Raw genomic sequence first — 11,164 nt, forward strand, 5'->3', positions numbered from 1 at the left:
GATGCATGTATCCCTTTGAATTAATGATTTTATATTTTTAGGGTAAATACCCAGTAGCTGCAATTATTGGATCATAAGGTATTCTTAGTTTTAATTTTTTGAAGAAGCTCCATACTGTTTCCCACAGTGGCTGTACCAGTTTGCATTCTCACCAACAAGGCAAGGGGGTTCCCCTTTATCCACATTGTCATCAACACTGGTTGTTTCTTGTGTTGTTGATTTTAGCCATTCTGACAGGTGTGAGATGATATCTCATTGTAGTTTTGATTTGCATTTCCCTGCTGATGAGTGATGTTGAGCATCTTTTCATATGTCTGTTGGCCATCTGGATGTTTTCTTTGGAGAAATGTCTGTTCATGTCTTCTACCCATTTTTTCATTGGATTGTTGTTGTTTTTTGAGTGTTGAGTCGTACCAGTTCTTTATATATTTTGGGTACTAACCCTTTATCAGATATGTCATTTGCAAATATCTTCTCTCATTCAGTAGGTTGCCTTTTAGTTTTGTTGATTGTTTCCTTTCCTGTGCAGAAACTTTTTATTTTGATGTAGTCCCCTGTGATTTATATTAGTTATTTAAGAATCATAAGCATGCCTTGGCTTGTCTTTATTTCCCTGGTCACACTGGTTTGGGTTTAACAAGTTAAAAGCAGTTTATGCTCAAATGAAAAGACTGTCTGTGGGGGCAGCTGGGTGGCTCAGTTGATTAATCATCTGACTTTGGCTCAAGTCATGATCTCACAGTCTGTGAGTATGAGCCCCATGACAGGCTCTGTACTGACAGTGCGGAGCCTGGAGCTTGCTTTGAGTTCTGTGTCTCCCTCTCTCTCTGCCCCTCCCCTGCTCACATGCACACTCTCTCTCAAAAATAAATAAACATTAAAAAAACAACAACAAAAAGAAAGATTGCCTATAAATATGAGTCTTAAGGTACGTTAGATTAAATATCCCAAATTTGTAGAATGATGCTGTATTAGGGCTAGAAGACCCAGAGGGGATGCCTGGTTCCACCTCTCCTCTTCCGGCCCTCCTGAGCTTAGGCACATGGCTTGACTACCTTCTTCCCATGACCCGTGGTTGTGCCGAGAAACCAGCTCTTTCACTGGGGACCAACTGTTGATAGACAGTCCTTCCTTACCCAGGCCAGGTGTGTATCTTGGAGCGGGTCCCATCCTTTCCACATGGCAGCCCCTCATTCAACACGTGTGGATGCTGCTTCTGTCTCCGTGAAGTCTTGTCTTTTCCAGGTCTTCTCTCAGCCATGACTCATGCTGTGGCTTTCAACTCCCTTGCCACCGTGGCCCCTTCCTTCTTCCTTTGGATGTGCTCCATCTGATGTGTTCTTAAAGCATGATCTTCAGAGCTGGGTCCAGGACCCAAGGGAAACGCTGAGGTGGGCTTGGCCAATGCCTCCTTTGTTCAAGGTGTTGTCCACCTACTGAGGCAACCAAGATGTGGTCAGCCCTCTGGAAACCTGGCAAAGGCTTAGCCCCATCTTTCCTCCCACACGAACCACCCTTCACCCTGGGTCTTCCCCCCACATTCTGTCCCTGCCAGATTTTACCTTTGTTGGCTTCAGCCTGTTGGGCCGATGGGATCACTTTTATATCTTCGTTTTGTTAATTCAAGCGCTGCATGGCTCTGCGGGCCCTGTGTGGGTCACAGTTTTGGCAACCACAACCCCTATGTCCGTGCAAGTCCTTGACAGAAACATACAGAGATGATGGCCACAGGCTCTCCAGCCTCTGCGTGGGTACTGGGTCCTGTTGCATTGCTCTCCACTCTTCACCGCTCAGAGTCCCTGTGACTGAGGGCGTCTGCCCCTCTCCTCTGTCTCCCAGGTCGGCACCCCCCCCCCTCCCCGCCACCGTAGCAGTTCTCTGGGGTTACTGCTCGTCTCGAACCCCCTCCGGACGCTCACCAGGCCCTGGCTGCTGTGGCCTGCATGGCAAACCCCTTCTCTGCCTCATACGCCCCCTATCTTGCTGCCTGAGCTTCAAGACCCTGCCTGACATTCCCGCTCTCCCTTTCTGTGGAGCTCTGCCAGGTGCAGTGTGGACAAGGGAGAAGCCCCCTCTCCCCCACTCTGAGCCTCTCTTGGCCCCTCACTCTGAGTCTTTGCAGATGGGGCACAGACGTGGGGCTCATGTCCCTCCAGGGACTCTGTGCAAAACTTTCTCCTTACCTGCCTGGGGGGTTCCTCTGGCTGCGTTTAGTTTGGGACAATCATGGCTGGAGAATTGTTGCCTTTTCCCACGGGCTTTCTTCTTCTTTCTCTTAGTCTTCACCACCTGCCTCCTGGAATGTGTTTATTATCCCCAGATTTCAGATAAGAAAACAGAAGCTCAGAGATTAAATAGCTTGCTCAAAAATTATAATGACGGTAAATCTCAGGTCTAGGTTTGAATCCAAGTTGCCCACGCAGTCAGCAGATATTAACTGGGCACCTACTGCAAGCTGTCTGCTTCCAAAGCCCATGTGTTTTGCATGTAGTGAGCTGCCTCTCAAACTGCGAAGTAGGACTGGACGGAAGGCGAGGCCTGGGGCGGGGGCCAGGCCGGCAAGGGAGGCACTGCCCCAGTCCCACCACTAGGTGGAGCTGCTGGCCCGACGGTCCCAGGCCAGCGCGGGATAAACTGCCAATCCCCACTCAGCCCCTCTCGGGGCCCACGTTGTTCCTGGAAGAGGGGGAGCTCCAGTCATGCCAGGAGAGTACTTTCAAGCGGCCAGGAAGCCACCAAGAGAGTTACTGCATCACAGAAATCTGGAGCCTGAGGGGACTTGGAGATCCCAGTCTCAAGACGTGCACTTTGATTTCTCACAAGTTGCAGCTCTAGAAGTGTCCGGGAAGCTCCAGAAGACTCCAGAAGGCGGGTGGGGACAAGAAGAAGATGTTGGCGGATAGACCTTTGGCCCCACTTCTACTGGCAGGAGGTCGATGGAGATGATCCTGGAACTGTGGAATTAATTTTTAGAGTTTCTTCTTTTTTTTCCTGCAAACTTAATTTTGAAAAATTTCAAGCCTATAGAAAAATGGAAAGAATAGTACAGGGAACACCTATTTCTGTCTCACCAAGATTCACTACTTGTTAACATGTGGTCATGCCTGACTGGTCTCTTTCTCACACTGTGTGTGTGTGTGTGTGTGTGTGTGTGTGTATAAAACATAACAGTTGCAGACATGGTACTTCTCTTCTGAACATTTCATCGTGTCTCCCTCTTTTTTTTAATGGGAACTCTATTTTACTATATATATATATATATATATATAGTTTCAGGAGGAGGACCCAGTGATTCATCACCTACATATAACACCCAGTGCTCATCCACAAGTGCCCTCCTTAATGCCCATCACCCATTTAGCCCATCCCTACACCCAACTGCCCTCCAGCAAACCTCAGTTTGTTCTTTAAGATTTTCTTATGGTTTACCTCCCTCTCTGTTTTTATTTTTCCTCCCCTTCCCCTATGTTCATTTGTTTTTTTTCTTAAATTCCACATATCAACATGCCTCTCCTAAAGACAAGGACATTCCCTGACACAGCCCTGATGCTGTTCTTGGTGGTATTGCTTTTTAAGAAGGGAAAATGTACTTGGCTTAAGAACTTGAAAAATCCCCAGTGAGATCTGGTTGCCAAGAATGAAAACATTAGGAAGCCAGTTTAAAAGATTCATCCCTCCCTCACGTGTTTTGAGAGAAATTTTAGACTTGGCAGCAGATTCGGCTGGGTGCCCCTGAGGATAGGCTTGTGTCTGACCACCACCCGCCAAGAGGTGGATTTACAAAAGATAGAGCTCCTGGGGCCTTGGCAGGCAGGGGTTCTGTGCATGGTGGATAACACAGGCATGGCGGAAGACACAGCATGGCGGCCACCCTGCCTTGGCCCAGCACTAGGCCAGTGGGTCCAGAGGCAGCGCTCACAAGGTTCTGAACACAAGGACATAGCCCACCGTGGGGTCCAGGAGCAGGAAGAGGCTCAGCTGTCCCCAAAAAGGGCCTGGGGGAGTGATTCTCAGAGAAACATTGGCTGGGGCAGAACACTGAAGAAATGTCTTTTTCCAAAGCAGGAACTGGGGTAGGGGCTAGTGATCAGCATGGGGTGCTAGCATTGCCCTTGCTTAAAGGAAGCAGGGAGTGGGAGCTCTGGAGAGGGAGTTTGACACCACATTTCCCCTTGGACAGGATAGGGGAGAAGGCAGAGCACAGAGCTGGGCTGAAGGCCCACTGTTCCAGACCCAGCTTGAGCTGGTTGGCACATGAAGGGCAGTGAGGAGTTGCCATTTGCTTTCTGGGAAGGAAACTTCCATTGAGACATGTAGCCCCAGCCTGAGTGGAAGCTTCTAGGGACTACTACCTTAATCACTGCCCTGGCCAAGAAGGCTCTGTGTTATAATAGCTGGGCCTTGTTGGAAGACAGGTGGACGTTTGGGAGGTCAGGGACCCTCTCTAGGTTGCTGCTTGCATGTTCCGCGACCTCTGGAAGGATGTCTGAGCTTCTGTCCACACCCTTCAACCTGTCCTGGGCAGTCTGTCTTGATTGCACGCCATGAGATCAAGCTTGGTTTTCAGGCCTCTTGACATTTGAAGGCAGATCAGAGAAGGAGGACACACATTCAAATTGTTCTTAAAATAAATATGTACATAGATATACTCAGCCAGGAATCAATCCAGACTAATTGGGCATTGATATTTGGCAAAGGTCCCACACCGCAGAGGTGGGAAGGGGCTTAGGTGATGTCTGTTCCCCAGCACAAACAGGCAGCAGGGGCCTGGGCTTGCTGGGCTCTCAGTGCCCTGGGGTACATGGTCCATGTGCTTTGATGTCCCGGCCTGCCTTTGGTGGTCTGCTCTCCACCTGGTGTTCTCCTGGCAGATGCCATGTCTGGACAGAGCCACATCCAACAGCCACGTCTCTTGGTGTGTGCTATTTCATCAAAGGCACCCGTGTTCTGAGGGCAGGGCTGTTTCTGGGGTCTTTTATCTAAGAAATCTCCCTGGGGACGCAGAGCAGCTGGTGTCTCCCCTTCTCTTTGCAGCCCATCCCTAGCTTCTTTAGAAACTCGCTGCTGTTCCCTTTTGCCCTCCTCGTGGGATGGACACACCAGCAGGGAGCTTGCGCACAAACTTTCCTGCGTCCGTGTGTTGGCGGGCCCAACAGTGATGGAACTTCAGGGCCAATGGAGGACCGACCACTCCTACCGTGGGAACAGCCGACCTCCCGCTTTAGATGCTGGATGTGAAGCTGGTGGGTAATCATGGCGCCAAAGTGAGACCTAGGGATGTCTGGCCACCGCCACGGGGGAGTGGTTTCTCCCACTGTTTGGTCTTCGGAGCTCATTAAACTCTTGAAAGTGCTAAAAGTCCTAAAGAGCTTTAGCTCATGTTGATCATATTTATAGATATTTAGGATATTAGAAATTAAAATAAAAAATAACTAGAAAACTTAATCTTTTCATTGAGTACTTTTATTCTCTGGCCCTTAGTATCCTCAGCTGCTTCAAAATGTGCCCTCTGCCATCTGTCACCTCTGCTCCCTACTCAGAGGCTGCAGGCTTTCGTATGATCTACCCCTTCTTTGCAGGTGCCCCGGCAGCAGAAGTCTCACTCAGCCAGTGCAGCTGGTCTCAGGGAGGAAAAGTAATAGGTGATCTCAGTATGTTTTACTAAGGTGTACATGACTGCTAGCCTCATCTCATCTAGGAAAAACCTCATCAGAAGAGGAGTCAGATTAATACAAATAATTCCCTCCCTCTTTGGCTTTTCCAGCAACATGACAATAGAATGAATATTCTACCCGTCTGTGTGGGAGTCTTTAGCCTCCAATTTCCTAGGCCCTGTCTGCTCTGCAGAGCTGCCCCTGCTCTTCCACTTTAAGCCCTTCCAAACGATTTCCCTGCCTTGGAGCCCTGCACAGTGTCTGCTCGTGAATGCATGTGCAGCCATCGGCACCATGCTTGGCACAAGGTCAGTACCCAACACCTGAGCCCTTGAGCGAATGACCAAAGTGCCTGCCGCGCGTCAGGACGTCCATGAGGGCACAGCTGGGCTTCACATCTAGCCTAACGGAGTTTGGTTTGCATTAAAGCTGCAGGTCTCAAACTTTTTGGTCTCGGCTTCCTTTTCTTTTCTTTAAAAAAAAAATTTTTTTTTAATGTTTACTTATTTTTGAGACAGGGAGAGACAGAGCATGAACAGGGGAGGGTCAGAGAGGGGAGACACAGAATCTGAAGCAGGCTCCAGGCTCTGAGCTGTCAGCACAGGGCCCAACGCGGGGCTAGAACTCATGGACCGCGAGATCATGACCTGAGCCCAAATCGGCTGTTTAACTGACTGAGCCACCCAGGCGCCCCTCGGCTTCCTTTTCAATGTTCAAAATGACTCAGGACCCCAAGGAGCTTTTGTTTGTGTGGACTATATCTATCGATATTTTACCTCTTCAAACCTGAGAACGTTCTAAATATTTATTTATTAATTCATTAAAAAAATAAAGCCATTGCATACAAACATAAAAAGCATATTTTTTATGAAAAATAACCACATGTCTCCAAAATAAATTTAGTGCCATTTTTTACAGTTAATATCTGGTTTAATATCTGGGGTGCCTGGGTGGCTCAGTCGGTTAAGCCCCCGACTCGTGATCTCTGCTCAGGTGATGATGTCGAGGTTCTTGAGTTCGAGCCCCACATGGTGCTCTGCGCTGCTGGTGTGGAGCCTGCTTGGGATTCTGTCTCTCCTCTCTGCCCCTCCCCTGCTTGTGCTCTCTCTCTCTCAAAATAAATAAATAAACATAAACACACAAAAACTATCTGGCTTAATGGGAAACAGTTGGACCTTCCTGCCTCTGCCGGCAATACATTGTTGGAGGTTATGCTGGTTGAAGTGTTGGGGAAAATATGCTGCTGGAGTAGGGGGTGGATTCTCTTTCATAGCCTTTCAGGTACTTGGAGATTGGCTTCTTTGTTACTGCACCGAAATGTGACATGTGGTGGCTTCTTAAAGGTTAACTTCCACATGGAATCTGAAACCATTCATCCTGTTTGTCCTGAAGCCACTGGTCTAACTTGCCTTTTGAACAATGTCTTTTCTCCCGACGTGTGCTGTCGTGCACGGGTCCTTAGGAAGATTCACAGAGTTACCCAGTGTTTTCCTGCTTCTGACTCTCCTCTTCATCACACAGTATCACAAATCAAATTTGCTAACAAGGCCACCAATGTCAGAAAAGACTCCAAATATCCAGAGGCTTGTCAAGCCTAGGATGGCAGGTACAGTTTTCACAAGATTCTAATTTTTGCCCGAATGCTCAAATTTTATTGTTGCCAACAAACACCGTCATGGTTTCCGTCGAAATGACAGGCTCACTTTGTTCATTTTCCAAGAAATGTCTGTCAAATACCCAAGTCCAAATAATCATTGTTTGTGAGATTTCATTCTCTCAAGTAAAAATGGTATTCTACGCAAAAAAAAAAAAAAAAAACCAAAAAAAAAAAAAAAACCAAAAAAAAAAAAAAACCAAAAAAAAAACAAAAAACCAAAAAAAAAAAAAAAACGAAAACAAAAACAAAAGTGGCCAGATCGACTTGCAGTACAAATAGTCCCACAGGTGATTTCTCTGCGACAACTGCCACACTTGGGCATGCAATAAATGTTCTATGCCAACTAGAATTTAATGCAATGAATATATTTTACTGCTTCCTCAAGGGAAATCTCAAGGAGAATGGGCACTCATAAAAATTTGCGAGTGTGCATGGTGGAGAAGCAAAGGACTATGATTTGGAGCTGTTGCCCGAGTTGTGCAAAGCCTCAGCATCTTTACCCACCAATGTGTGTGACCACCAGTGCAAGTGCCGATAACATGAAAGAGGCAGGTTACACTCCAATATTATTATTATGAAAATAATTCTGACCTCGTGCACACCTATAAAGGTCTCATAGGATTTCCAGCCTGCCTGAACTATACTCTGAACACCTGTAAATGGAAGCATCTTCAAGCCAGTGATGGGTATGTTCCCTCAATTTCTCTTAGCATGGCTCCAGGTTCCCATGGGGGCTGGGCACCCAGCAGAAGTTCATAAATGTTTGCTGGCTGAATGCTTGGCATCTCTGGGATGCAAATTCGGGAAATAGAGTCTGTGAAAGTACTTGTCATAGGGTATGTGTCATTAATGCCCAAAGCCTGACAGATACCCCCTGGAGACTGGTTGGTTTGGGGCAGTGCCTGGGGAATTGGTATTTTTAAAATATTTAAAGTATTTGGAAATCTTGCAACAAGAGAACTAGCCACAGGACCATCAGGCCAACAGCAGAAAGGCAACCCAACTATAAGGGGCAGAAACCCACAGGCATGTCTTCCTTTCCTTGGCTTCTGCTGAAAGCAATCAAGACAGAACACCTTGACCTTGGACCATGCAGGCTTGGACATTGTCAGGTGGTTTCCAGGGCCTTCCTGCAGAATGGGTTGAAAGTGGTAAGGGGAGAGGTGGGCTCTCAGAGGCACTGGAGGGGCTGGGGTGCTATCAGAATCACAGGGGAATGGGTTCTTGAACCAGGAAGGGATGGGGTCCCCGGGCCGATGCCTTGGTTCTGCTACAGAGTTTTGGAGCCACACTGGGCAAGGCGCTGTTTGTGCAGCTCTGCCCTCCTGCCTTCCACTGGGGGTCTGTCTGCTCTTCTCACTCTGAGAGCATCTCCTGAATGTCCAGGAGCCCTCTCTTTGGCCCTGCTCCTTCCCAAGGGACTCTTAGCAAGTCACTACTGTTCCCAATTGGGAGTGATACTAATTTTGTGCCCACGTCCCACCTTGGGGCAGCCTCCTTACTCTCCAGCCCTGGGCACCCTCTGTCCAGCCACAGGGCTTAAGACCTGGGTCCCTGTAGGCTCGACCACTTCTCTGTGTGAACATCCCTCCTGTGCACATTTCTGTGGCTGTGAGGAGGCAGGAGGGGTCAGTGAGAGTAAGGCTATTCTGGTTCCTGGTGGTGCTTATAATTTCTTTTTTTGCAAGTGTCTTTTTAAAAAAATATTTTAAATGTTTATTTATTTTTGAGAGAGAGAGTGCAAATGGGGCAGGGGCAGAGAGAGGGGGACAGAGAGATCCAAAGCGGACTCTGTGCTGACGGCAGTGAGCCTGATGTGGGGCTTGAACTTGTGAACTATGAGTTCGAGGTCTGAGCCAAAGTTGGATGCTCAAAAGACTGAGCCACCCAGGTGCTCCTCTTGTTTTGCAAGTGTCTTATGCCCTCCAGAAAGCAACTCAGGGTTGCATGTCTAAAAACCTTCCCAGGTGGTTCTAATGTACAGCCAGGGGGAGAGCCTGGTTTTGTTAATTTGTTTGTTTGTTTATTCTTTAATATTGATTATTCAGTAAGGAAACCAGGGAAGATATTTTGAGATCCAGGTGGAAACCAGAGATATGTACCCCAAGGGTGGTTATGCAATTGGAAAAAAAAAAAAGAAAGCAATATGTTTCTGTGGAGTTTACATATATAGATTATTAAGCCAGAACTGTAGTTGAAATTTGGTTAACCCTTTCATTGATTATGTTTGTCTCTCTGTGATCAATACCAGATAAGTGTATGAAATCTTGAGGACCAAGTTTCTCAACAGCATTGTAGGCTTATAAGAGAAGTAGTATTATTTTATACATTGTGGAATGTAGAGGAAACATTTTTGTGTTTCTGCAGGCTTTCTAGACAAATTTTGCTGAAACTTGGAATTTGGTTGTCTTAGTTGGCTCAGGCTGCCGTAACGGAATACCACAGGCTGGGTGATTTAAACAACAGAAATGTACTTCTCACAGTTCTGGAGGCTGGGAGTCTGAGATCCAGCTGCTGGCTGATCCGGTCTCTGGTGAGGGCTCCCTCCCTTCTTGCAGACGGCTGCCATCTTGCTGTGTCCTCACAGCACAGAAGCGAACTTGCTGGTGTCTCTTCTTCCACAGGCACTAATGCCATCATGGGGCCCCACCTGAATGAGCTCATCCAGCTCTAACAACCTTCCCAAGGTCCCGTCTCTAAATATCATCACATTGTGAGTTAGGAGGTTAACACAGGAATTTTGGGGGTAGGCAAGCAGTCAGTCCATAATACTGGGCTAAAAGCAAGTTTTAGAAGTTAATTTAGTGTGAAGGTAGTGAGAGAACTCTAGAGAGGTTTACCTAAGCTGGGGGTATGTGTTTACACTTCAGCCTGGAGTGAGGCCTGGGGCTTGGACATAACTCTCAGTTACCTATCCTGGAGGGGTAAGCAGTTGGCCCTTGAACAATACTGGTGGGAACTGTGTAGATCCACTAATATGTGGATTTTTCCCCCCAGAACTACAGTACAGTTCTATAAACATATTTTCTCTTCCATAGGATTTTCTTTTCTTTTTTAATTTTTTAAAATGTTTATTTACTTTTGAGACAGAGGCACAGAGTGCAAGTGGAGGAGGGGCAGAGAGAGAGGGAGACACAGAATCCAAAGTAGGCTCCAGGCTCTGAGCTGTCAGCACAGAGCCCGATGCAGGGCTCGAACTCACAGACTGTGAGATCATGGCCTGAGCTGAAGTCGGACGCTTAACCGACTGAGCTGCCCAGGTGCCCCTCCCATATGATTTTCTTAATAACATCTATTCTGTAGCTTATTTTGTTTACTATATACTGCATATAGTGTAATTACTGTGTATCTACTCTATAATGCATATAGTGTATTTACTGTATATTTAGTATATGTTGTATACAGTGTGTAACACCTCTGACATGCAACGTAGGTAGTAATCAACTGTTTATGTTATTCATAAGGCTTCCAGTCGACCATAGGCTGTTAGTAGTTAAATTTTGGGGAAGTCAAAAGTTATATGGTAATTGTTAACGGTGTGGGGGTGAGCATCCTTAACTCCGGCTTTGTGTAAAGTTCAGCTGTATTTACATTCCAGAAAGTAAGAGTAAGGATCCAGTATCCCTGACATACAGTCTAAGGAGCAAGGGTGTTCTGCTTCTTCTAGGAGAAGAGGGCCTCGAATACATCATTCTCCATCCCTCGGCCAAAGAATATTGTCTGCTCTTTGGGGTTCTTCCATCTGGCTCTCTTCATGTCGCCTGGCTAGAGCCAGGAGGGGCCCCAGGCTTCTTATTTACTGTAAGATCATAAGAAATCTGTCTCAGATCCAGGACACCTCATACATGCGTTT

This window comes from Puma concolor, chromosome C1 (genome assembly GCF_028749965.1).
Source record: "Puma concolor isolate L17-30 chromosome C1, mPumCon1.1.hap2, whole genome shotgun sequence".
Taxonomy (NCBI): Eukaryota; Metazoa; Chordata; class Mammalia; order Carnivora; family Felidae; genus Puma; species Puma concolor.